Here is a 27,706-nt window from a genome sequence, read left to right on the forward strand (position 1 = left end):
CTAGATCCTGCACGCATGCCGCAACTAAGACCCAGCAAAGCCAAAATAAATAAATAAATAAAAAGTAAATAAATATTTTTTTAAAAACCAATTTACATTTGAGTCCATGATATACTTTATGTTAATTCTTTATGTGATGTGAAACTTAGGTCAAGGCTCATTTTTCTACCTATGGATGTCTAGTTACGCCAACACCATTTGTTGAAAAGACTCTTTCTTCCATTGATTTGCTTTTTTCAATTCAGTTCGTGTTTGTGATCTGGGATTAGGCAATGCTTGCCTAGATATCACACCAAAAGCACAAGCAACAAAAGAAAAAAATATATAATAATTGGACTTTATCAAAATTAAAATCTTTTGTGCTTCATAGGATACAATGCTAGATTTACACCCAAGTATTTCTTTCTTTTTTTTTTTGAGAGATTTAAATGGTATTGTATTTTAATTTCAGTGTCCATATGTTTATTGCTAGTATATAAAAATGCAGTTGATTTTTTTTATGGTTTTCTTGTATCCTGAAACCTTGATGACCTCACATATTGCTTCTTAGATTTTTTTTTTTTTGGAGATTCTTTGGTTTTTCTATGTAGACAATCATGTCATCTCCAGTGGGACAGTTTTATGTATTCCTTTCCAATCGGAATGCCTTTTATTTTCATTACTTGCCTTATTGCATTTCTTGAACTTCCAGCACTCTGTTGTCTTATATATTTCCTCTACATATATTTAGAACATCAGACAGTGATTGTCTTAGCCCATTTGTGCTGCTGTAAAAAAATACCATAGACTGGGTGGCTTATAAACAACAGAAATTTATTTCTCACAGTTCTGGAGGCTGAAAGTCCAAGATCAGGGTGCCAGCATGGCTGGGTTCTGGTGAAGACCCTCTTCTGGGTTGCAGACGCTGGTTTCTCACTGTGTCCTCCCATGGTGGAAGGGGCTAGGGAGCTCTGTGAAGTCTCTTTTATAAAGCTTTTTTTTTTTTTTAAAGTATTTATTTATTTATTTAGGCTGCACTGTGTCTCAGTTGTGGCATGTGGGATCTTTTAAGTTGCGGCATGCAGACTTCTTAGTTGCGGCATGCGGGATCTAGTTCCCCGACCAGGGATCGGACCCAGGCCCCCTGCATTGGGAGCGTGGAGTCTTACCCACTGGACCACCAGGGAAGTCCCTATAAAGGTTTTTATAAAGCTCTTTTATTCACAAGAGCTCCCTCTCATGACCTAATCACCTTCTGCTGCTAGAGCCTAAAGACTCTACCTCCTAATACCATCAACTTGGGCATTAGGTTTTCAACATAAGAATTTTGATAGTTTTATTTATTTATTTATTTACTTGGCTGCTCCAGGTCTTAGTTGTGGCATGTGGGATCTTCGTTGGAGCGCTCAGGATCTTTAGTTGAGGCATGCAGGATCTAGTTCCCTAACCAGGGATCGAACCTGGGCCCCCTGCACTGGGAGCTCGGAGTCTTAACCACTGGACCACCAAGGAAGTCCCTCAACTCAAGAATTTTGGGGAGACACAAACATTCAGCCCATAGCAGTGATATAATTTTTGCTTCAACTGTGAAACATAATCAAGAGGAATATGTATGACAAACATACAACAAAAACTGAGTCAAAATCAAGAGGAGAAAAAAAGCCTATTGTATTTACCTATATTTTTAATTATCATAGTTTTTTTCTTTTTCTTTCTGAGTTTCCACGTTTCCTTCTTTTATAATTTCCTTTGTTTAGAGAACTCCTTTACTCATTCTTTTAGGATAGGTCTGGTGACTACAAATTCTCTTAGTTTTTCTTCATCTGACAATGTCTTGATTTCCACTTCATTCCTGAAGGGCATTTTCACTGGGTATAGGATTCCCGAGTTGTCAATCTTTCATCACTGGAAAAATATTGTACCGCTTTCTTCTGGCCTCCACAGTTTCTGATAAGAAATCCACTCTCATTCGAATTATTTTTTTCTGAAAGGTAATGTGTCAACTCTGTCACCCTAGTGTTGGCTTCTATTGATTGTCTTTTTTCATTCAGTTTGAGATCTTGGTTCTTGGTGATTCTCCACTGAAACCTGGACATTTTCATATTATGTCTTTAAATATGACTCTGGGTCTTATCTAAACCTATTTTATTTTTTTTAAATTTTATTTATTTATTTATTTATTTTTGGCTGTGTTGGGTCTTCGTTGCTGCGCGCAGGCTTTTCTCTGCTGCGGCAGAGAGCTGCGGCAAGCAGACTCTTCGTTGTGGTGCACGGGCTTCTCATTGCGGTGGCTTCTCTTGTTGCGGAACACGGACTCTAGGCATGCAGGCTTCAGTAGTTGTGGCGCACAGGCTTAGTTGCTCTGCAGCATGTGGGATCTTCCCGGACCAGGGCTCGAACCTGTGTTCCCTGCACTGGCAGGCGGATTCTTAACCACTGTGCCACCAGGGAAGCCCTAAATCTATTTTAGTTGGCCTTCTCTGACACCACTCCAGCAAGGGAACGTAGGGGGTGCCATCTTGTTACCGCCAGGTGGAGGTAGAAATCCAGGTTCCTCACTTGGTTTCCATTGATATTAAATGAAGGGGCTCATCATTACTGCTGATTGGGGGGTTGGAGTTCCAGATCTTCTCATGGTCTCCACTGATGCCTTGGGGTAGTGATCCTTGTTATTCCCAGATGGGGATGAAAGTCCTGGCTCCCCACTTGGCTTTCTCTGATGTCACCCTACAGGGTTGTTGAGGCACCTTGTTACAGGCTGCAAGGGTGGAAGTCTAGACTCCCCGCAGCCTTTGTTGGCAAGAATATAGGCCGGGCCACAGTTTTCTTCTGTGGTATTTGGCTGGAGTTAAATGGTTACTGCTTGAAAATTTTCAGTCTTGCTAGATGGCCCCTTTCCTGGTCCTTTAGCTAAGAAGCAGGCTTTTGTTGGGGCTTTCTTATCTGCACCCATTGGTTTCACGGTTGCCAGCTTCTTCAGATCCAAGTCTGATCCATGAGACAAAAAGAAAATCCAGGGAACTTGCCAACATGTCATTCCTTGGGTCCTGAGGTTCTCTCCACGTTTTAGAGTCTTATGTTTGTTTTCTATATAGTGTTTAGGGGTTTTAGTTGTAATTAGTACAAGGAATAGGGAAATTTATCTATTCCACCTTTCTGGGAATCCAGTTATTTTGTTAATTAATGTTTCTCTATCTGAGTTTCTCTGATATTCTCTCGTGATTAGATTTGGGTTACACTAATTTAGCCACAGTTCCACAGAAGTGCATCACAGCAGAAGGCACATGCGGTCAATTAACATCGTTACCAGTGATACTAACTTTGTTAGCTTTGATCGGTTGGTTAAGGTGATGTTTGCCAGGCTTCTCCACTATGACATTACTTTTTTACTTTTTATAGTTAATAAGTATTTTGTAGGGAGATATTCTGAGACTGTGTAAATATCTTCTTACTCTTCAAACTTTCACCAGCCAGTCTGAAAAACATACATTGATGACACTTGCCTGAATCAATTATTATGATGGGTTTTTAAAAAATGTTTATTGAAAAATAGGTGATTTAAAATGTGTTAGTTTCAGGTATACAGTAAAGTGATTCAGTTATACATATATATAAATATAAACATACATATATATTCTTTTTTACATTCTCTTCCATTATAGGTTATTATAGATATTGAGTATAGTTCCCTGTGCTATACAGTAGGTCCTTGTTGGTTATCTATTTTATATAGTAGTGTGTAATGACAGGTTTCAAATGATGATTTTCCAATTCTATCATTCCTTCCTCATTTATTAATTTACATTTAACTAAAGAAGAGCTTTCCCTTCTCCACCATTCATTCACTTATTCCCTCATTTATCTATATATACATTTATATCAGCTTATTTATTCTTATATTGTAAATAATAATCTCTCACTATTATTATTTATTTTGATGCTCAAATTGTCCCATATTTGACCAGTGGGATCCCCTCTTTAGTTACCTCCTGTCTCTCTGCGACGTATCTTTCTTCAAAGACAACATGATTGTCTATGTAGAAAATCCCAAAGGATCTACCAAAAAGCTACTAGAACTATAAGTGAATATTACAATGTTGTAGGACACAAGATTTATATATAAAAATCAATCATATTTCTATATAATAGCAATAAGCAACTGGAAATTAAAATGTTAAAAATACCATTTACAATAGCAAAAAAATCACAGAATACTTAGGGATAAAACTAAGAAAATATATACAAGATTGGTATTTTGAAACTACATTGATGACAGAAATTAAAGAAGACTTAAATAAATGGAGAGACATATTTGTTTATGTATTGGAAGAGTCAATATTGTTAAGCTGTTAATTCTTCCCAAATTTATCTATGGATTCAACATAAACCCTATCAAAATCCCAGGAGCCTTTTGGGATAGAAATTGGTAAGCTGACTCTAAGATTTAATATGAAAAAACAAAGGATCCAGAATATTGTGGAAACAATTGGAAATCCATATGCTAAAAAATAAACCTTGACCCTTGCCTTGCAACAGATCAAAACAAACAAACAAACAATCTGATATTAAAAATGGGCAGAGGAGCTGAATAGACATTTTTCCAAAGAAAACATACAAATTATCAATAGGTTCATGAAAAGGTGCTCAACATCACTAATTAGCAGGAAAATACAAATCAAAACCACAGCGAGAGGCTTCCCTGGTGGCGCAGTAGTTAAGAATCCACCTGCCAACGCAGGGAACACGGGTTCGAGCCCTGGCCCGGGAAGATCCCACATGCCGCAGAACAACTAAGCCTGTGCGCCACAACTACTGAGCCTGCGCTCTAGAGCTCACATGCCACAACTGCTGACCCCGCATGCCACAACTACTGAAGCCTGTGCACCTAGAGCCCGTGCTTCGCAACAAGAGAAGCCACCGCAATGAGAAGCACGCGCACTGCAACGAAGAGCAGCCCCCGCTCGCCGCAACCAGAGAAAGCCCGTGCACAGTAACGAAGACCCAACGCAGCCAAAAATAAAAATAAATAATAAAATTAAAAAATTAAAAAAAAAAACCACAGTGAGATATCATCTTACACGTTAGAATGATTATTATAAAAAAGACAAGAGCTAACAAGTGCTGGTAAGGGTGTGGAGGAAAGGGAATATTTGTGCACTGCTGGTAGGATCAGAAATTGGTACTGCCACTATGGAGGGGCTTCAAAAAATTAAAAATAGAACTATATTATCAGTAATCCCACTTCTGGGTTTATTCCCAAGGGAAATGAAAATGGGATCTTGAAGAGACCTGCATTCCCATGTTCAGTGGCATTATTCATAATAGCCAAGATATGGAAACAACCTGTCCGTTTGATATTTCCTCTTAGTTAGCTTAGTAGTCAGCTTACGAGTAGACAGAGAAAACTTTAAATGCCTTGAACCTATAATCCAGACCTTTCCAAAGGGCTGTGTGTGTGTTTTGAGGTATACCTCCAATGGTCCAGCTTGCTCTTCTGGCTTACATACTGTCACCGGCAAAGCCTGTTAACAATTTCCAGGAAATAAAAGTAGCATCTGGGTAATAAAATAAAACTAACTTTTTTTTCCTTTGTGCTTAGTCTAGTTTCACTTGCTCATTGTGTGCCATGTGCAGAGGCCTTCGTAAAGGGGACGTATACCTGGATGAGCCCTCCTTCTACATCAGAGACCTGCCTCAAAGGGAATCCTGGAAGGTTGTTGGACCCTGGCTGGAAATTTAGTCACACAAATACCACCAGATTCGACCCAAATAAGATTTCTGTTCGGGAGATTTGGAACCAGCCCCAAACTGTTAATGGATTGCTCAAAAGACCAAAATAGGAGGCATCCAAATGGTGCAGACTGTGATATAGCTGGGGGTCTGCCTTGAATTTGTAACAGCCTGTGCTTAAGACAGTCCCTCCTCAGTCAGAATATCCCACAGGAGGTAAGACCGGACTGCCTCTGGGCCAGAGCAGCTTAGGCACGTTAGTTCCTAACCAACTTGGTCTGTTAGGGAGTGGCACAGCTCTCTGAGTCAGGGGTCTTCTCTTTCCTCCTTTCAGCCAAAAAGGAGGTGTTTCAGACTTCCTACCACATGAGAGCTAAAAGCACAAGGGAGTCCCATGGGGTACTCACCAGACCGCTGGGGCAGCTGGTATTCTGTGCTGATGCCAGGAGGAGAGCTCGTGGAACCTCAGTCGATAATCACCCAAGGTTCACCTCACAAGTTGGGGGTGGGTAGTGGGTGTTTCTTGTTCTGGCCAGCAGCTCACAGGTCTTCCAGATATTGGGGTTCCTGGTCTTATAAAGGGCTCACAGGGCTCCCCTGCCTACTTCAGAGAAACTAGCACCAGGCAGCAGGAAAAAAACCTGTCAATTGGAATAAGATAAAGGAAATCATCAGGAGCCAACAGAAAACCTTTCAGCATTCCTAGAGTGCTCAGGCAATGCCTCCAAATCTATACCACCACTGACCCTGAGTCACTGGAAGGGAGTGCAATCCTGAGGTCCTATTCAATTTCCCAAAGTGACCTGGACATGAGGCGTAAGCTTCAGAAACTGGAAATAGAACCAGACAGCCCTGCCTCTCGCCTGGTCGGGGTTGCCTACCAGGTGTTTAATAACCAAGATACAGAGGAGGAAAAGTCAGAGGATAAAAAGGTCTGGAGGCAAGTCCACTTGCTGGCTGTTGCCCTCCAATGTCAACTGGTCTGGACTAACTGCCCTCAGAAACTCTCAACTCCCGTGAGTGACTGCTGGCCCACACCGAGGGATAGCAAGGCAAGGAAAGCAGACCCAATCAGTGTGCCATATGTAAACAAGAGGGACACTGGAAGGGAGAATACCCTCGACCCCCCGAAAGGCGACGGAAATGGCAGGTACCAGCCATTACCTTCGAAGGCAGATGATCCAAATAGGTGAAGAATGATGGGGCCAGGGGACACCTAAGCTGGCACTCCAACTGACCCCTAAGGAACCCCTGCTGACATGGGACATAGGGAGAAAGCCCATCAACACCTGTGCCACTTACTTGATTCTGAACACCAGATCAGGCAAACTCAGTCACAAGAGTTGTAAAATTATGGCGGTATCAGGGAAGGCCCAAGAATGAGCATTCATAGAACCATTCGAATGTAAAGTGGATAAACACATTCTCACTCATTCCTTCCTGTATGTCCCTGAATGCCCTATACCCCTGCTAGGAAGAGATGGCCTACATATGTTGGGGGCTAACTATCCAACTAATGGGAGACAAACGAGATGGGCATTCCCCTAGACAGGGGCACAAGGTGATAATGGTAATGGCTGAGGAAAAACCTCCCTAGACAGAGCAAGCGACCTCCTTGGAGTAAATCCTGAGGTCTAGGCACAGGGACGGGTGGGACTAGCTGTAGGAGCCAGTCCCGTGATAGTCCATCTAAAACCCGGACATACACTGCCGTTCCAGATTTAGCTCAAATATCCCAAACTAGGGTGTCCTACCTAGGCTTCATTCTCACAGGTCAGAGAAGCCTACCCTAGAAAAGAAAAGAAGCCCTTTGCAGCCTCACCCATCCTAAAACTGGAAGACAGCTTAGGGATTTCCTGGGGATGGCTGGGTTTTGCCGCATCTGGATCCCTAAATATGGTCTAATAGCCAGGCCTCTGTATGAAGAGTTGAAAGGAAAGGATGATCCTTTTTAATGGAATTCAGAATGTAAAGGGGACTTTCAGGAATTGAAAAAGCAGTTACTTCAAGTCCCTGCCGTGGCCCTCCTAGATTTAACTAAACCCTTTGACCCTTACATTCAGGAGAGAAGGGGAATGGCCCTTAGGGTATTAGCTCAAAAACTGGGACCTCTTACTCAGGGTTGCATTTCTCTAAACAATCCAATCACTATATGGAAGTGCATTTGAACTCTTGTGTGGTAGACCCGTTCCCCAAGCCTGAGAGAAAGGACACCTTAACTCCCTTGAAATGGAACAACTCAAGTATGCCCTCCAGGTAGGAGAAACCATGAAAGCTCTCTTGGAATATGGTAACCAGGTACTGTTCCTGCCCACCAGGAGACTAGGTGTATCTAAAAACCTGGAAAACTGGAAGCCTGCAAGATCAGCTCACTCCTAGGTGGAATGGACCTCACTTGGTGATTCTGAGACAGGAGGGAAAGGGGCAGGACACAACAGCTAGATAAATGAGGAAGGGGCGCAGCTATTAGGATGCAATAAAACCCGGCTGGAACCAAGGTGACTTCGAGAATAGTCCGGTCATTGACCTTTAGCTCATTATACCTTCATTGTAATACTAAAAAAATCACACCCCCTTTTATGCCTTGACAGGCCAAGGCAGACTATAAAAGGCCAAAAAGTGGGCAGTGGCCCAATTTCTGGGAAATCCCCACCCTTCCCTGAAATAGCAAGAATATTCCTCCCACTCATTAGCATATGAAATTACTCAGCCCATAAAAACCAACAACCACATGCCCTGGGGCCACTCTTACTTTCTGAGACAGACTGCATTCAGCCTATGGAGTGTGTATCTAAGTAAACTCGCTTTCACTTTTCTTTGGCTCACTCGTGAATTCTTTCCTGTGTGATGCCAAGGACCCTCACTTGGTGGTCTGTCTTAAGGACTCTTGTGGGTCCCAGGACATGACATTTTCCTCTCCTGCAACAATGCTAACCACCCATTCTTTCCTGAAGTTGCAAGGGATCACACGGTGGTTACATCACCATCAAGTAAAGAGGACCCCGAGCCCCAAACTCTGGAGAGACAACCTGGGGCAATGGACCCCTTTGGCTACTCATGTGAACTTCTCTCTGACCTGAAGCTTCTCTTCTGAAAAACAACAGAAGTGTTACCAGGGATATGCAGGCCATAGTAGTGTGCCTCAACATCAGGGCACACTTGCCTACAGGCAAAAGACCTAGATACCTGCATTTTTAGGAAAAATTTGCTCTTGCTAATACTTGAGCCATGTATCTTTAAATTTTTTATTTATTTATTTATGTATTTTAATTGGGCCATGTATCTTTTTTTTTTTTTTTAAATAAATTTATTTATTTATTTATTTATTTTTGGCTGTGTTGGGTCTTCCTTTCTGTGCGAGGGCTTTCCCCAGTTGCGGCAAGTGGGGGCCACTCTTCATCGCGGTGCGCGGGCCTCTCACTGTCGCGGCCTCTCCCGTTGCAGAGCACAGGCTCCAGACGCGCAGGCTCAGTAGTTGTGGCTCACGGGCTTAGCTGCTCCGTGGCATGTGGGAATCTTCCCAGACCAGGGCTTGAACCCGTGTCCCCTGCATTGGCAGGCAGATTCTTAACCACTGCGCCACCAAGGAAGCCCCGGGCCATGTATCTTAAATTGTCTGGTGTCCCTTGTCTCCAAAAGGTTAGACAGGGAATTCCCTGGCAGTCCAGTGGTTAGGACTCAGTGCTTTCACTGCTGGGGCCCAGGTTCAATCCCTGGTCGGAGATCCCGAAAGCTGCGCGGCACGGCCAAAACCAAACAAACCCAAGGTTAGACAAATGGTGGTCACTCAGGGATATGCACAGTCAGGGCAAAGGCTTGGTGACAAACATATGTAAAGGTAGCTGGGGAGAAGTTCTGCTCCTCCACCCAGGGTTATGACGACTCCCCAGATCAGCAGAAAGAAGCTACAGAAGTCGGACCTTCTCCCCTCAGCACCCCTCAAGAATGAGGAGCAGGACAAAAATCAGAGGAGGGATTTGTCACTGGCAAAGACCATTAACAATGCTCAGGAAATAAAAATAGAGTCTGGGTAATAAAGTCTAACTTTTTTTCCCATTTGTCATTACTTTAGTTTCACTTGTTCATAGGCTGCCGCATGCAGAGGCATTGCACCTGGCATTTCAGACCAGAGTTCCTGGTGCCAGATGGCTTCAATGGGCGGGCTGTGAGCAGAAGCCCTTGCCTGCATGACACTGCAATTCAAGATGGTGGTAGCGGCAGCGGACTGTGTGCAGAGACGCTGCGCCTTACAAGTCTGGAGGCACAGCTGCGACCAACAGGAGAGAGCTCCGCAGCTTCCCTGCTGGCCAGAACCCTATAAAGCAGCCCCGCCCACGGCCTGCGGGGAGAGCCTGTGCTCTAGAGCAGAAGCTTGCACCTCTCCATTCTCTGATTAAAGAATAAAGCTTTCCTTTGCTTATGAATCAAACTCGGTCTCTTTCAATTGTCCCAAATGACACCGGGCAGGAGGACACTTTTTGGGGCCCGACTTGAAAGCGTCGGTAATAATACCAGGTATGAAACAACTGACTTATGGTATTACAAAATTGATCCCACTGAGCCACCCCACAGCCAGAAGATAAAATAGGAAATTGTTGAAGCCAGTACCTATGCATAGTAAGAAAACTGGCTAAAACCCAGATCCAGTAGCAGTTCTGGTTGGAGTGGGGACAAGTTGCCCTAGTCAAACTCTAACATGCCCTGGATCAAGGCATAGAAAGTCACCCATAAGGACTCTCCACTGAAACAACACTGTTTGAAGCCTTGCGTTGCCTCTACAGCCGACTAGTCACATTGACAATCCCTATGTCTTATCCTCCAGGGGAAGGGTGGATTCGTCCCATCACTGTGGGTTGAGTGAAGACTGAGTTTCCAAGAGCAGTCACACACAAGTAGAGTGTGCTGAAACATACGAGACAGTATTTTTTTTCCGTTTTAAAAAAACCTTTTCTACAAATGGGACCTAATGAAACTTAAAAGCTTTTGCGGAGCAAAGGAAACCATAAACAAGATGAAAAGACAACCTCAGAATGGGAGAAAATACTTGCAAATGAAGCAACTGACAAAGGATTAATCTCCAAAACATACAAGCAACTCATGCAGATCAATATCAAAAAACAAACAACCCAATCCAAAAATGGGCAGAAGACCTAAATAGACATTTCTCCAAAGAAGGTATACAGATTGCCAACAAACACATGAAAGAATGCTCAACATCATTAATCATTAGAGAAATGCAAATCAAAACTACAGTGAGATATCATATCACATTGGTCAGAATGGCCATGATCAAAAAATCTACAAACAATAAATGCTGGAGAGGGTGTGGAGAAAAGGGAACCCTCTTGCACTGTTGGTGGGAATGTAAATTGATAAAGCCACTATGGAGAACAGTATGGAGGTTCCTTAAAAAACTAAAAATAGAACTACCATATGACCCAGCAATCCCACTACTGGGCATATACCCTGAGAAAACCATAATTCAAAAAGAGTCATGTACCAAAATGTTCGTTGCAGCTCTATTTACAATAGCCAGGACATGGAAGCAACCTAAGTGTCCATCAACAGATGAATGGATAAAGAAGATGTGGCACACATATACAATGGAATATTACTCAGCCATAAAAAGGAACGAAACTGGGTTATTTGTAGTGAGGTGGATGGACCTAGAGACTGTCGTACATAGTGAAGTAAGTCAGAAAGAGAAAAACAAATACCGTATGCTAACACATATATATGGAATCTAAAAAAAAAAGAAAAAAAAAAGGTCAGAAGAACCTAGGGGCAAGATGGGAATAAAGATGCAGACCTACTAGAGAATGGACTTGAGGATACGGGGAGGGGGAAGGGTAAGCTGGGACGAAGTGAGAGAGTGGCATGGACATATATACACTACCAAACGAAAAATAGATAGCTAGTGGGAAGCAGCCACATAGCACAGGGAGATCAGCTCGGTGCTTTGGGACCACCTAGAGGGGTGGGATAGGGAGGGTGGGAGGGAGGGAGATGCAAGAGGGAAGAGATATGGGAACGTATGTATATGTATAACTGATGCACTTTGTTATAAAGTAGAAACTAACACACCATTGTAAAGCAATTATACTTCAATAAAGATGTTAAAATAAATTAAAAAATAAAAATAAAAACACAATAAATTATGTTTGAAATTAAAAAATAAAATAAATAAAAATAAATAAATAAATAAAATGCATAACCAACAAGGACCTACCGTATAGCATAGGAAACTCTGTTCAATGTTACGTGGCAGCCTGGACGGGAGGGGAGTCTGGGGGAGAATGGATACATATAATGTATGGCTGAGTCCCTTTGCTGTGTACCTGGAACTATCACAACATTGTTAATTGGCTATACTCCAAAATAAAATTAAAAGTTAAAAAAATTAAAAATATTAAAAAACCTGTTCTTAGGGAAAATTTCTAACATACTTAAAAGTGCAGAAAATAGTATAATAAACCCCCAGGTACCCATAACCACACTTGCAGAATTATCAACATTCTATCATTCTTGTTTCAGCTATTCTTTTTTTTTCTGAAGTATTTTAAAACAAATTCTAGACATCATATAATTTCCCCTGTAAATATTTCAGTATATATCTCTAACAAATAAGGCCTTAAGAAAATAATCACACAGACTCTTTCATAGGACAAAGAAGACACTTCTAAATCATTTTGTGAGGGCAACATTAACCTGATATAAAAATCTGAAAAGGACAGTTCAAGAAAGGAAAAATACAGACCAATATTCCAAGCTCACCACTTTGCCCATTCCTTGAAATACTTAGTATCCACCATTATCAGCAGCAATAATCAGAACAACAGTGTCCACCCGAAATGTTCCTGTAATCATGTTTTCTGTGAGGAGCCTGTGGTCCCTTAAATTTCATAAGGGAGATACTTATGATGATATCATGTTTACGTTCAGCCTTCAGTTTCAGGACTCAGATGTCTTCCATCTCAGCAGCCTCCTCCAACGCTCAGTGGTTCCCTTCTTGAGTTCACCACATTGTAATTCAAGTATGGTGGCCCTTTCTGAATCTACCTTTCTTTTGACTTTGACATTTGACGTTAATGTATTCTTTTCATTTCCCATTTGTTTATTGGGTGGCAAACCCATGCGAAGAAAGACTCCTCTCGTGAACTGGCTTAAATATCTCTCTGGAAAGTTTTCTCTAAAGTCTGTTGACAGTTATTGATGCCTCCTGTCTGCTTCCTAAGTACTTTGTACATACTTTTGTTGCACTTGTTATGCTGTGATTAATCTGATGTCTCCCTCATCAGACTAAATAGCCAGTGATTAACACATTGCTTGGCATAAAGCAGTTAGCTTAGTAGATGTCTGCTGAATGAAAAAGTGAATAATAAAAATACAGAGCTAGAGTTAGTGTAGATTACTTATAAGCCCAGAAGAGTGTGCCTCTATAAATAAAATGTCTTCTAACTTCAACACACATAGAAAACAGAAAGCTTCAAAGGCCCTTACAAAAGGATAGGTATATTTTATGATTTCATTTTTAATATAATCCTTTTAAATTAAAAGGTTAAGTAGATCCTTGTTAAAAAAAAAAGGCTCAAACAAATCAGATGTGTTAAAGTGAGAGGTAAGAGTTCTCTAAAAGGATGCTGCCAGTTTAGACTTCTTCATTAGTGTATAGTGGTGCGTATGTCCCTTGGACACTGCCTGTACTAAGCTTACTCTTTGCCTATTTGGTAAGTGAAAAACACTATTTCAATTTTTTAAAAAATTGTATTTATTCTAAGTGAAGTTGAGAATCTTTTAATATGTTTACTAACCTTTGATATTTATTTTTCTATGTTGTTTTTCTCAAAGCCACATCTCCAGTGCCTAGAACCATGCCTTGAATACACTAAGCATTCAGTAAATACCTGTTGAACAACCAAATTGATTTTCTCTTTTTTGCCTCTTTTCCTATTGGGCTGTTAATTTTTAAATTTTGGTGTATAAGTGCTCTCTGTATATTAAAGAAATTGGCTTTTTTATGTGACTTATGGTGATTTTTAGGTTGTTACATTAACTGTTTCTGTTATATTTATCAGCCTTTTCCTTTATTTTTAAAAAATTCATACTTATCTATTTATTTTTGGTGAACTTTTAATTCTGGAATAATTTTATTTGTTTTATGTTATTATTATTTATCTTTTAAATTGAAATATAGTTGATTTACAATCAGTCTTTCCCTTTATGACTTCTGGATTCTATGGCAGGCTCAAAAGAGATCTTTCACTCCAAGGTTAAAAAATAATCTGTGTTTCTTCTAGTACCTTTATGATTTTATTTTTCCATTTGACACAGTTTTGCTGCTTTGGCTACCCAGAGGAACACCCCATCTTTTTGAAAATCTCCTTCCCCCTCTACAAGCCCATGTGCTGGTAGTGGATGTCTATCAGAATCCATTGTTCCAGTGACTTCCCTGGTGGTCCAGTGGCTAAGACTCTGCACTCCCAATGCAGGGGGCCCAGGTTTGATCCCTGGTCAGGGAAATAGATCCCACATGCATGCTGCAGCTAAGAGTTCGCAGGCCACAACTAAAAGATCCCGCATGCAGCAACTAATACCTAGCGCAGCCTAAATAAATAAATATTAAAAAAAAAAAAAGAATCCATTGTTCCAGTTCAGCCAGTTGGGGACCAGAAGATCCTGTACATACGTAGGAAAAGTACCCCAGCATAACTATAGATACCCAGTAGTTTCCAGTCAGCTTCTGGGTTTCTCCCTGAATGCATTAATGTATACTTTAACTATGTTTTAATGGTATAGCTTTGTTCTGTCTGTGTCAGAAGTCTTGAAAAATAAGAGTGAAGGTCTAAACCAAGGTTGCACTGAACTTTCAGTATGCTGGATAGCCCATTACCAGCATGAATTCAGTGTCTCCCTGTGCCTCTCACTCCAGACCTGGTTCTCATTGACTGACTCTTTCTTTTCACTAACTTTCCCTCAAATTTACAAGTTGAGTCCAGAGGAAAGAAAACAGAGAACCACAGAACCACAATTCCTAAGGAAGAAGATGGAACACACAGACGCTTCCTTCTGGTTAATGTCCCCGTCCTCTGGGAACTCTGCTCCAATATGGTTTTACAATCCCAGAAATGGAGTTTGGTAGGGCAAAGGGTACTGTGGAAAGTGTGTTGTTGACTGAAATGGAATGAAGTGTCTCCTTGAGTGGCGAGGCCTAGCACTGCCATCTCTCTGGTGAAGGAAGAGCCTGAAAACCAGAGAGGACTTCTAAGAGTTGACTGTGGTGGAGAGGATGCTGGAAAACTGCCTGAATGTTTCATGCTTTTCACTTTTTTTTTTTTTTTAATTGAACTATACTTGATTTACAATGCTGTACAGCATTGAAGTATAGTTAATTACTGCTGTACAGCAAAGTGATTCAGTTCTCTGTGCTATACAGTAGGACCTTGTTGTTTATTATACTTTTCATAGAATGAGTGGACCTGTTAAGAGCTAGCTGGATTTGGTCCTCTTGGAGCAAGGGGTTTGCTTTCCCTGGGACTTGGCTTGAGCACATATCAAAGGGAGACAATCACATGGAAGCTCTTCTAGACCCTGCCCAGTATGCTCCTGACATGGGGAAAGAAAATAGGCTGGTGGTAGAAACAAACTAGAACCCTTGATTGAGTTTGTCTCTTGCTTTAAAACTTGAGGGGAACCTGTCTTCTCCTTCAGAGTCCATTGTGCATGCATGGTTCAGTTCCAGCCTTGTCATGTCACTTCTAGCACTGGCATGAAGTCAAACTGGTTTCTCCCCTTTGTTAGATCTGACACACAACATTCCCCAGGCATACATTGCCTGCACTGGCAAAGAGAAGAGATGATGAGTAGTTATTCATCCTGTCCCTGACATCTGTCCAGATATGGTCCAGATTTATGGGGTATGAATTCAGATAAGGATAGGCCTGGGACATGTACAGGTACTCAAGGTTGCTAGGGACCAACTGAGGAGTACTCTCTCAGCCTCACAGGACCTTTAGATTTGGGCTAGAACCAGACTGGTCTCTGGGCTGTCCTATTATCACTTTCTATTTGAGTTCAGTGATAACCATGCTGGGATTATTCTGAACAGCTAAAATGTGGACACATCCACTAACAGATAAATTTAAGAACACCTCTAGTTTTTGTTTTTGTTTTTTTTTCATTTTGTTTTGTTTTAAGCATTGTGTAGGAAAAAGAAGGGGACCCTGGAGGATGCTGCTGGGGAGATCTGGTCTCTAAGTTCTTCATGCTGTTCCTTTTCTTTTCTATTTTACAGCTTTATTGAGATACATTCACATACCACACAATTCATCAATTTAAAGTGTACAATTCAGCAGTTTTAGTATATTCACAGTTACATGCAACTATCACCACAATCAATTTTATTTATTTATTTATTTATTTATGGCCTCTCAGCGCCGCATGCAGGAACTTAGTTCCCCAACTAAGGATTGAACCCGTGCCCCTTGCAGTGGAAGCGCATAGTCTTAACCACTGGACCACCAGGGAAATCCCCACAATCAATTTTAGAATATTTTCATCACCTCAGAAAAGAAACTCCGTACCCTTTAGCTATTACCGCCTCTTCCCACACCCTTCCCTGCCCTAAGCTATCACTGATCTACTCTCTAACTCTATAGCTTTGCCTATTCTGGACATTTCACATGCATAGAATCATGTAATATATGGTTTTTTGTGACTGACTTCTTTCAGTTAGCGTAATGCTTTCAAGGTTCATTCATGTTGCAGCATGTGCCAGTACTTCATTCCTTTTTATTGATGAATAATATTCCATTGTATGGATATCCCACATTTGTTCACCCATTCATTGGTTGATGGACATTTAGGTATACTTTTGGCTATTATGAATAATGTTGCTATGAACATTTGTGTACAAATTTTTGGGTGGACATATGTTTTCATTTCTCTTGTGTCTATACCTAGGAGTGGAGTGCTGGATCAAATGGTAGCAATGTACTTAACATTTTGAAGGACTGCCAGACTGTTTCCAGAGTGGCCCCACCATATCACACTGTTATTGTCCTTTATTTCTTGTGTTCCACTTACCCACATGGTGGTTTTCATATTCTTCCGACTTCAAGGTAGAAACTGAGGCTACCACTTCAGATAAGATATATGAAAGCTCAAACTACATGGAAGGTATTATCGGCATCAGAACTATCCACTGCACCTACCTCTAAGGCAATATTAAAAATTATCCTTCTATAGATATTTGAACACATCTTCATAACAATCTAACTCTCCCTGTTACATCTTTCCAATTATGAAATAACCACAAAGGAGAAAAGAAGCTAAATATGTAAAACTATTTGTAAAACTTTCTGTCAGTCATGTTTTATACACTCATGGCTAAATTTATTTATCCTTTTTACATCCTCCATCTTGCCAGGCTTCTGACTCTAGCACCAACTTAAAAGGGGCCTGTTGTCATTACCACTAAATATATTGAATTTTTTTGGTACTTTGTTTTACCTACTGTCTTAAAATTCTGGCATGCTCTAAGGAGTTAAAAATCTTTGCATTGTGCCTCAGAGCTTTTCACCAGAATGCTCTGAATTTCTTTCACATATCTTGAGTCAAGTCCTGGATTTACTAATGGACTTGTTTTGTGATTTTAGGCTTAATCTCCTTGAAGTTCTTTTTTGTCATCTATAAAGCGGAGATATTCATACTATCACCTTTATAGTATTATATGAGATGGTGAATATAAACGCAAATATATAACATTAATACCAGATATACGTGAAGTTTTTTTTAAATCTCTCCTTGCAGTCAGTTTAGCTCTGCCTGTCTTATCTGTAGATGTTAAATGCTGAGAAACTTAATGTGGAAGATACTATTTAGGGTTAGTAGTTATTTGCTATTTCCCTCAACTTGGCCAGATTGCTTTTCTAGAAAGAAAATAAATATCTTTAGTAATGAGCTTCTCTAATTAATTCTTTATATTTCTCAAAGATTCTCCCACAGCTGCTTTGTTTTCCTTTTCAGAGGAAGGAGTTTCCTGATGACACTCATTCTAAAACTGTCAGGACGTTCCATCCTCCACTCTGAATATGCCTCTCTTCCAGTATAACTTTGGCTGTACCATGGTTACCATGTGGTAAAATTCATTTCACTATTTCAATTGGGATACTTCCTTCATCAAATATTTCTTAAGTGTTCACTACCAACTTATATTTGTGTGGAGTTTTTTTGACTGTTATTATTCACAGAGCACTTTTGGTTGAAGATGCATATACCTTATGACTCAACAATTTCAGCAATAGGTATATACCCTAGAAAGACTCCTGTAGGTGCACAAGAAAGATGTGCAATATAAAAGAGAAGACAACTCTTACAGTTTGTTTATTACTATATAAGGTTAAATAATATTTGAGAATGTCAAGTAATTAAGAATAAATCTAACGAAAGTGGTCTGAGGCTCCTACAGGAAAAACTATAAAATGTTATTAAGAGGTAGTAAAGAGGATCTAAACAAAACTAATAAATGTAGAGCTACCATGTTCACAGATAGGAAGATTTAATATCATGAAATGTCAACGATCTCTGAATTGATCTATGGATTCAATGAGATACAATAAAACTGCCAACCACATTTTTCATTAAAATTGATAAAATGATATTAAATTTAAATGGAAGAATAAAGGACCAAAAAATAGCTGAACATTTCTGAAGATGAAGGGAGAGTGACTTGCCTACCAAGTATCAGAACTTATTTTGAAATTGTACTAATTAAGACAATGTGACATTGGCACAGGACAGACAAGTTGACCAATGGAATAGAATAAGTCCAGAAACAGACCATCATAATGTAGAACCTTAGTGAAAAACAGAGACAGCATGTCAGAGCAGTGGGAAAGGAGGGACCAACATTTCAATAAATGGATTTGGAAAAAATGGATCTCTCTATGGAAAAAGATGAATTGGATATTTACTCTTCAACATATTAAAAAATTCCAGTTGGATTAAAGATCTAAGTGTTAAAAAACCAAAAACCTCTTAGTAGAATATACTGGTGGATTTTTTTAGACTGTGGAACAGGGAAAGATATCTTGAGCAAAACATTAAAAACATTTGATTTAGAAGAGAATATTGATAAATTTGGCTATTAGAAGTGAGAACTTTTCTTTAAGGGACATTGAAGAAAGCAAAAAGGTAAGTAGCAAACTGGAGAAAGATATTCACAATAGGCAGAAATAGCAAAGGATTTGTATCAAGAATAAATTAAGAACTCTTTCAAATCAATAAGGAAAGCGCGCACACACACACACACCCAATAGAAACAGAGGCAAAAGACATGAATAGGGATTTCACAGAAGAGCAACACAAATGGCCAATAAACGTTTGAGCTGTTTAACCTTATAAAATTTCGGAGAGATAGTAATCCACAATCTCTCTTTCTTATTGCTGGTGAGAGTGTGTAATTGCACAACTACTTGGGAATATAGTTTCCAAATAGTTTTAATTATTTTCTTTACTTGAGCACTTGCATATTCATGATCCTGTAAGTCTACTATTATGTATATGCCAAAGAAAACGTCTTGGACATGCATGCGCAAGACAGGACAGATACAAGGCTGTTCAGACCAATGCTATTCATAACAGTGAAAACCTGGAAAACAACCCAAATGCCCATCAGTGGGAGAGTGGGTAAATAAACTATGGTATAAACAAGGTAATATTATACAACAGTAAAAATTAATTAAATAATCTATAGAGACAGAAAAATTAGTGGTTACATGGGTGGAGGTGGGGCTTGGGGATGGGCATGTCTTTTCGGGGAAAGGAACATGTTCTAAAATTAGATTATGATGATGGTTGCACAACTCTGTGAAGATACTAAAAAACATTGAATTATACACATTTCAGTGGGTGAAGTTTTGGGTATGTGAATGAAATACCAATAAAGCTGTTTTAAAAACTACCAGCTCCAGTAACACCTAACAGTTTTATCAACATTAAGTGGAAAAGGTAAGTCCCAAAAGACTACATATAACAGGATACCCAGACTTCCCTGGTGGCGCAGTGGTTACGAATCCACCTGCCAATGCAGGGGACACACGTTCGAGCCCTGGTCCGGGAAGATCCCACATGCCGCGGACCAACTAAGCCCGTGCGCCACAACTACTGAGCCCGTGTGCCTAGAGCCTGTGCTTTGCAACAAGAGAAACCACCGCAGTGAGAAGCCCGTCCACTGCAACGAAGAGAAGCCCCCGCTCACCGCAACTAGAGAAAGCCCGTGCACAGCAACGAAGACCTAATGCAGCCAAAATAATAAAAATTTTTTAAAAATTAAAAAAAAAAAGTAAATAGAAAGAAGCCAGTGACAGACTTCTGATGTGTCATGAAACAAAGGTTATGATCAATCTGTTTTGTGAATCTGAAGTCCCCCCAAATTTAAAAATAATAAAAATATAAAATAAATTAAAGCTATACATATTAACATGGATAAACCTCAAAAACATAATGTTGAGTGAAAAGAGCAAGTGAAGATACATATAGTATAATTTTTATGAAGATATATATATATATATATATATATATATATATATATATATAAAACATGGATGGGTATTGTTAATAACAAATTCAGGATAGTGGTTATCTCTGGGAGTGATGAAAGAGGAGAAAGGGAATAAAAAGGGCTACATATGGCATCAGCTATATTTGTAACGTTTCATTAATAAAAACAAATATGACAATATATTAAGATTTGACAAATCTGGTGGTGGGTACACAAATGTTTGTTATATTTTTCCCTATATTTTTCTTTGTGCTGGTATATATTTCATAATTTTAAAATAAACGAGTGATAGCATCAAAGATTACAGATAGACAACCAAGTCAGTAAAGCAAATTAAAGTGATAAGAGCAGATGTTTGGTATAGTGTAAGAATATAGAACTTGGCCTCTGAAGACCTGGGTTTGAGTCCCTGCTTTATCACTTACTATCTGTGTGAGCTTGAACAAGTTACTTAATTATTACCTAATCAAGTTAAGCCTCAGTTCCCTTTTCACAAAATGGAAATAAAGGGCTTTCATGAAGGCTAAATGTGTATTGCTCCTAGAGCACTGCCTATAGGTGCTGACAAAATGTTAGCTATTATTATGTTTATGTGCTTTCAAAACAGCATTTACTCACCCATGCTAATTAGAACAAAAACCATCTCAGCAAGAGTGACAAATTCAAACAAATAAAAATCTTTTATTGTAGGAACTGCAAGCTCAAATACCTGCAGAAGTTGGGCAGTTGTAGAAACAGTGTCAGTGGATTGGGTTTAAGTAGTGTCACCAGTAGTAATAGGGACTCTGGTGAACAGGAAAGCATATACCATGCTTAAATGGAGAAGCTACAGTTCACTTCCATTCAGCTATTGGACCAGTGTTGTTAGATATTCTTAGTTTTCAAAAAAAAACTCAAACAGGGCTTCCCTGGTGGCGCAGTGGTTGAGAATCTGCCTGCCAATGCAGGGGACATGGGTTCAAGCCCTGGTCTGGGAAGATCCTACATGCCGTGGAGCAACTAGGCCCGTGAGCCACAACTACTGAGCCTGCGCGTCTGGAACCTGTGCTCCCAACAAGAGAGGCCGCGATAGTGAGAGGCCCGCGCACCGCGATGAAGAGTGGCCCCCGCTTGCCGCAACTAGAGAAAGCCCTCGCACAGAAACGAAGACCCAACACAGCCAAAAATAAATAAATAAATTAATTAATTAAAAAAAAAAAAAACCTCAAACAAAACACACACCTGGAGGCCGGTTATGGCCAAAGACCACCAGTTTCTGGCCCTTGCTTTAATGTTTAAAGTGTGTATCCTGCAGATACCAGGCAGAATACACTTGCTCTTCACCTCCCTATTTTCCCTGGAATTCCAGATAGCAGTCAGGATGGTGGGAACTATCCCTTTTCCGGATGGAGCTGATGATTGGTGGGGGCAGTTTCACGGTTATTACTGCTCATATAGTGGCCATCTCCGCTACATCTGAGAAAAGGTTACGTTGATACTTCTGGCTCCTCTCAAGTGAAGTCCCCCTATGTCTCCTGTGATTTCAAGTTAGCTAAGGAATTTGAGAAGAGTGTGTCTTAAAATAGTTTTGTACTCTCATGTAAGTTCCTGCATATCCCTAATTTTGTCAAGACCAGAATCCATGAACCAGTGGACTAGTTGCTGTGGTTATAAAAAACTGTCCAAAGTGAAGAAGAAAACCAGGAGAACACTCTGATTCCAAAGTTAAGGGAAGACGGTATTTCAAGAATAGAGATGAATACAGTTGAAAAGTTAAGTGGAATTTAAAAAAAATTTAACTTTTTATTTTGAACTAATGTTAGGCTTACAGAGAAGGTGCAAAAAAGATTTCCTGTGTTTATTTTCACCCAGCTTCCCCAACGTTAACATCTTACATAACCTTAGTATAGTTATCGAAACAAGGGAATTAACATTAGTACAATATTACGAACTAAATTAGAGACATTATACAAATGTCACCCGTTTTCCCACCAATGTCCCTTTTTCTTTACAGGATCCTTTCCAGGACTCCACATTAGATTTACTTGTTATTTCTTCCCAGTCTCTAGCAGTCTGCAGTTGTCTTCAGGTCTTTCCTTGTCCTTCATTATCTTGACAGTTTTGAAGAGTATTGATCAATTCTCTTTTGGAAAGTCCCCCAATTTCAGATTGTCTAATTCTTTTTTTTTTTTTTTTTTTAAAGGAATTCCTTTATTTTTATTATTTATTTATTTATTTATTTATTTATTTTTGGCTGTGTTGGGTCTTCGTTTCTGCGCGAGGGCTTTCTCTAGTTGCGGCAAGTGGGGGCCACTCTTCATCGCGGTGCGCGGGCCTCTCACTACCGTGGCCTCTCTTGTTGCGGAGCACAAGCTCCAGATGCGCAGGCTCAGTAGTTGTGGCTCACGGGCCCAGTTGCTCCTTGGCATGTGGGATCTTCCCAGACCAGGGCTTGAACCCGTGTCCCCTGCATTGGCAGGCAGATTCTCAACCACTGCACCACCAGGGAAGCCCATCTAATTCTTTTTTCATGATTGGAATGAGATTATACATTTTCAGCAAGAATACCACAGAAATGATACTGTGTCCTTCTCAATGCAAAATATCAAGGGGTTCATGATGTAAATATGTCTTGTTACTGATGATGTTCATCTTGATCACTTGGTTAAAGTGGTTTGCTGAGTATCATCATTTTTTAAAAAAATTAATTTTTTTGCTGCTTTGGGTCTTTGTTGCTGTGCACGGGCTTTCTCTAGTTGCAGTGAGCGGGGTATACTCTTTGTTGCAGTGCGTGGGCTTCTCATTGTGGTGGCTTCTCTTGTTGAGAAGCACAGGCTCTAGGTGTGTGGGCTTCAGTAGTTGGGGCACGCAGCCTCAGTAGTTGTGGCTTGTGGGCTCTAGAGTGCAGGCTCGGTAGTTGTGGCCCATGGGCTTAGCTGCTCTGTGGCATGTGGGATCTTCCCAGACCAGGGATCAAACCCGTTTCCCCTTCGCTGGCAGGAGGATTCTTAACCACTGTGCCACCAGGGAAGTCCCTCACCATTATTAAGTTACTATCTTTCCCTTTGTGCTAAAATGTATCTTGGGTGAAACACTTTGAATCTATGTAAATCCTGTTTCCCCTCAAATTTTCACCTACTAATTTAGCATCCATCTGTGGATCTTGTCTGCAAGTTATTACTGCAGTGTTTGCCTAGTGGTGATTTTTGTTATCCCTCTTTCCTTCTCCATTTATTAATTGGAATTCTACTCTAAGAAAGAGTTGTCCCTTCTCTCCCATCCATTTAAATAACCAATTATTTGTATCAGTATGGATGCATGAACATTAAAAATAAATACCTATGGGTCCATGGGTCATAATGCAATATTGTCATTATTTATTTTGTTGCTTTGGCCATTAGGAGCTCTTTCAGGTTGGCTGCTGTGTTCTTGTGACATCCTTTTTTAAGCATTATTTCCTGGCATCACAATATATTCCAGGCTCATCTGGTAGTTTCCCTGCCTCAGCCTAGGAATCAGTTATTTCTCCAAGGTTCTCCTTGTTCTTTTTATTGGAGAATGGTGTTTAGAAATCAAGATCTGCTAGGTATCCTCATTGCTTCTAAATACTCTCAGCAGAGAGAACTAGGACATATATGTTTATTAATTCACACATACACACCGATCTATATTTCTGTACCTATTTTACATATATTAAAAACCATGAGTTTATACAGATACCTCAGATTCCAATCTAACACCACAGGCTTCATTTTAGCTTTCCCCTCTTCCTTACTTAATAACTTTTTTCTACAACAGTGAGAAACACAGCTCATGATCTACAATATATTTGCTTAATTCTAACATGCATACTGGAGAGAAATACTTACGATGTGGATCGCAGAATTTATGTACAGTTCAGTTGGTTTATTCTTAGGTATCCAGTCAAGATACTGTTTCCCTCAGTACTTAGGTGAGTTCTTTTCCTCCCCACCCCCTGTAGAGTCGCTGTGTTACTCATCTGTAAAACAGTTAAATTCATTCCTTAGTGTTTATATTCAGTTTTGGGTCTTTCCTCTACCCTGACACATAGTGGGTTTTGTTTTTGTTTATTGCTTTATTATTGGAAATAAAATACATATCCTAAATTGCACAGTTTCCTCAAAATTATCATTAAATGATCTGTTTTATTTTTTAATGTATTTTAAACATTACTAATAAAATTGAATATTGCATATTGAATGATTTTTCTTAATATTATGAACAGTTTTTAAAGAAAGCCAAAGAGATTCCTTTATTTGGATAGAAAACAGAAAATGTTACAATGAACTGTAAAATAAAATCAAGATATTTCTGGAAAACATTAAATCTCAATTTAAATCCAAATTACAAAGAAATTGTGGATGAAATTTTATGTGAGGTCCTAAATCTCTGAGGCAAAGAATGTACAAAGACTTTCAATCAATGCAAGATCAGGGAATTCCCTGGCACTCCAGTGGTTAGGACTCCAAGCTTCCACTCGGCCCGGGTTTGATCCCTGGTCGGGGAATTAGGATCCCACAAGCCACACAGCAAGGCCAAAAAAAAAAAAAGAAAAAGAGAATGCAAGACTGTATTAGAGATTAGAAAAAACTGGACTTTAATGTGAAAGTCATAGATGAAAGATGAGAGTTGTACATCAAAAGTTCTAGAACAGAACTGGGGGGGCAGGCAGAATAATGGCCTTCCCCCAAGGATGCCCACAAAACCTGTGAATATATTAGGTTACAGACAAAGGGGAATTAAGGTTGCAGGTGAGCTAAAAGCTGCTGATCAGTTGATTTTAAAATAGGGAGTTTATCCTAGATTATCTGGGTGGGCCTGTTGTAGTTACAAGGATCCTTAAAAGGGTAAGAGTTGGTCAGATATGACATGAGAAGGACCCAACCTACCATTGCTGGCTTTGAGATGGAAGAAGGGAGCCAGGAGCCCAGGAATGCAAGTAGCCTCTGGAAGCTGGAAAAGGAAACAAATTCTTCTCTAGAGCCCCCAGAAAGTAAGGCAGCCCTGCCAACACCTTGATTTTAGCCCAGTTTGAGACCCGAGTCAGACTTCTGACTTACAGAATTGTAAGATAGTAAGTTTGTGTTAAGCCACTATATTTGTGGTAATTTGTTAGCACAGCAATAGAAAACAAATACAACAGACAACCTACACGTCTGAAATTTAAAGGACTCTACAACTTGGTCCCTCTGCAGCTTACTGACTTTTCCCCCTTTACTCTTTTCCTTTTGATTTATGCTCCAATCAGCTGGTTGTTACTCAAATATTATCCTAGTTGGTTTTAGGTGTTTATGTTTTTGGGTATGTGAAACATATGGTTCTAAGAGACAGTCCTATATAAAAATATCTGCCGCTCCTTTGTCAATCCTGCTACCTTGTTCCCATCCTCCCCTTCTTGCCACCCTTCTCATATAGGACATCATTCACCTTAACTTCTGGTTTATCCCCCCCCTGAAAAATGAGCAGGCATTTGTGTGTTTTATGTCCCCTTCTTTCTTTCACAAAGGGTGTATATTGTACTTTTGCCTTTTAGCAAAATTAACTTTTCAAAGTCCAGCGAATTTGGCACAAGAAGGCTACTTAGTGACCTTAAGCAAATGCTGTTCTGCTTACATGCTAAGGGCCAGGCTGAAATGAATTAAAACATGAGACATGAGGGAACGGAAAGAGAATAGATAACTTTCAGCAAGTTCTTCTAATCCTTATCTGCGGTTAGGCTCTACACTAGGTACTTCTCATCACAGATGCTGGTAACTGAATTGCATTAACTTTAGTAAATGTGGGCAGTAGGGGGCGCAAACTATGGAGTTGGCACAGACAAGTCAAATTAGTCCCTTTTTAGAGGCTCATTGGGTGAGTGTTAGAATAGGGAGGCATTTCTGATGGCAGGTCTGTGTGTTTCCAAGTGCTTGAATCCTAAAGCCTTCACCTTGGCGCCTTGCCCAAATATGCCACAGCATCGCAGTCTTGGTCGCTGAGCCTAAAGTGGAGCCCCAAACTACTGTTAAGAGTGGTTCTACAGAGCAGGCGCTTCCCCACAATATACAACCCCACCCAAAGGGGCCAAAAACAGGATAAAATATCACACCCGAGCCTATACTTTCCCTCAAGTGAACTCAGCAGTGTTTGGTAGCCCCTAACAAACTAATCACAAGCACCAGCCCCCATCTCCTGCCTCCGGGAACGAACATTCCCAGCATCCCGGGCCGTTTCGACTGACGTTACTTCCGGGAAAAGTAACCTTTCTTTGGCGGTTGCAGACCTGGAGAGATCTCGCGACACTTGCTCCCGCGAGATCTGCTTGCTCACTCTAGCGATGACATCCTCCTCCTCCTCCCCGCCGCCTTTCGGCAATCTTCGGCAGTCCCAGCCCCGACCAATCTGCACTCAGATGGCATGGATCAGGATCTCCCCCCGAACCCCGGTCCGCGCGGGGCGTCAGGCTGTAGCGGCGGGGTGCGAGCTGCACGAGGCCGACCGCAGCGGCACTGCGGACGGCCACGGGCTGGCGACGAGCAGTGAGCGTGGGCGGGGCAGGGGTAAGCCCGCTGAATAGCGGCTCGATTGTTCTGGCCTGGCTATGGCGCCTCTCCTCCCCCCCGCCATGGCTCCCCGTGTCCCTGCTCCGCTCCTCTCAGTGAGTGAAAGTGGCCGCCGCCGCCGCCGGCCCAGCGCCCGCAGCCGCCTCAGCGCCGCCGCCATCTTGGGGTCCCAGGAGCCGCCGAGGGAGCGAGCTAGGAGCGTCCACGCCCAACGCAGTCACCGTCCCACGGCCTCAGAGAGCGAACCGCGGCTCCATCGTCGGCGGGGCGACCCCCCCCTCCGGACCCCGCCCGCACCCCGCCCCCCCTCCGCCGCCGCCGCGGCGGCGGGGCCCGGCGGCCCGAGGTGAGGCGACTAGACGTGGGCGGGCGAACGGAAGGGGGGGTTGTGTAGGCCCCGTTGCGCCCCTCTCTGTGGGCGACGACTGGGCCGCGTCTTAAAGGGGCCGTCGCCCCCGGCCCTTGGATTTGTTGGGGTTAGTAGGGAGGATGGGTGTGGACACTCCCCGAAGGCTTGGGACCTCAGGGACCTGGGCCTCGTCCTTCCCCTCTCCTACCTCTGGAGACCCAGGGTCACGCGGTGACCTCAGACAGCTGAGGAAGCCCGTGGGGCGCCCACACGTGGGGAGTGTGTTAGACCAGGTGCACGTGGGACCCGGTGGGGCGGTGTCGGGCTAACACGTGTGTGGGTTTGGGGTGGGGAGGGGCAGGGCGGGGGCTGGTTGGGCTCGAGTGGGAACCTGGTGAGGGTTGCTGTATCTGTCCTTTTAAACAAATGAGCTAAAGGGCTTGATAGTGTGTCAGTTTATGGTGAGCAAGTTGGGATCTGGGTGAATGGTGCATGCTGTTTGTTGGTGTTGGGTGGGGGCAGCCTAACACGTGCACAGACATAGGA

At 41.4% G+C, this 27,706-nt stretch overlaps 1 protein-coding gene and 1 long non-coding RNA gene across 6 annotated transcripts in view; one reads left to right on the forward strand and one right to left on the reverse strand.

Annotated features, from left to right (window-relative positions):
* Nucleotides 1-5,040: 5,040 nt before the first annotated feature.
* LOC132359488 (uncharacterized) lies at nt 5,041-27,446 on the reverse strand. 3 transcript variants are annotated; one of them, XR_009500853.1, is made up of 7 exons: nt 27,369-27,446; nt 26,532-26,650; nt 25,159-25,222; nt 24,118-24,248; nt 11,939-11,995; nt 6,117-6,350; nt 5,041-5,501 (listed from the first exon to the last, which is right to left on the reverse strand). It is a non-coding gene; the product is annotated as an uncharacterized LOC132359488 (long non-coding RNA). The 3 variants fall into 3 exon arrangements; XR_009500852.1 differs by lacking the exon at nt 27,369-27,446 and having other exon boundaries at nt 26,532-27,103; XR_009500854.1 differs by lacking the exons at nt 11,939-11,995; nt 27,369-27,446 and having other exon boundaries at nt 26,532-27,103.
* INO80 (INO80 complex ATPase subunit) overlaps nt 26,620-27,706 on the forward strand; it is a 130,340-nt gene continuing 129,253 nt past the window's right edge. For 2 of the 3 annotated variants that reach the window (XM_059913579.1, XM_059913581.1), the window contains exon 1: nt 26,621-27,157. The gene's annotated coding sequence lies outside the window, so the exon portion shown is untranslated. Of the gene's footprint in view, nt 27,158-27,706 lie in introns of all 3 variants that reach the window. The other variant, XM_059913583.1, reaches the window with a different exon arrangement.

This window comes from Balaenoptera ricei, chromosome 2, assembly GCF_028023285.1.
Source record: "Balaenoptera ricei isolate mBalRic1 chromosome 2, mBalRic1.hap2, whole genome shotgun sequence".
NCBI lineage: Eukaryota > Metazoa > Chordata > Mammalia > Artiodactyla > Balaenopteridae > Balaenoptera > Balaenoptera ricei.